A 210-nucleotide genomic window follows, 5' to 3' on the forward strand; every position below is an offset into this window, starting at 1 on the left:
CTTTGCCTGAGCAGTTCTGACAGGAGGAGACGCACTGCTCTTTCCTTCACACACTGCACACACAAAGCTACAAAGCCCAGCGGGGTCACTTCCCCCTGCGTGTTGAGGAAACATCTATGACAAGCCTCTTGCTGTTGCTCCATTACAATTCCATTAATTAAAAAACCCACCTCCTGTCCCCCCCCACCCCGCCAAAAACTGAAAACCTCC

The 210-nt window shown here is 51.4% G+C and overlaps 1 protein-coding gene across 1 annotated transcript in view; it reads left to right on the forward strand.

Annotated features, from left to right (window-relative positions):
• LOC104496623 (indoleamine 2,3-dioxygenase 2-like) overlaps window positions 1-210 on the forward strand; it is a gene marked incomplete at its 3' end in the record, with an annotated part of 5882 nt that overhangs the window by 4131 nt on the left and 1541 nt on the right. The gene's annotated exons all lie outside the window — the stretch shown is intronic.

This window comes from Buceros rhinoceros, unplaced genomic scaffold (genome assembly GCF_000710305.1).
Source record: "Buceros rhinoceros silvestris isolate BGI_N320 unplaced genomic scaffold, ASM71030v1 scaffold14497, whole genome shotgun sequence".
Classification (NCBI taxonomy): domain Eukaryota; kingdom Metazoa; phylum Chordata; class Aves; order Bucerotiformes; family Bucerotidae; genus Buceros; species Buceros rhinoceros.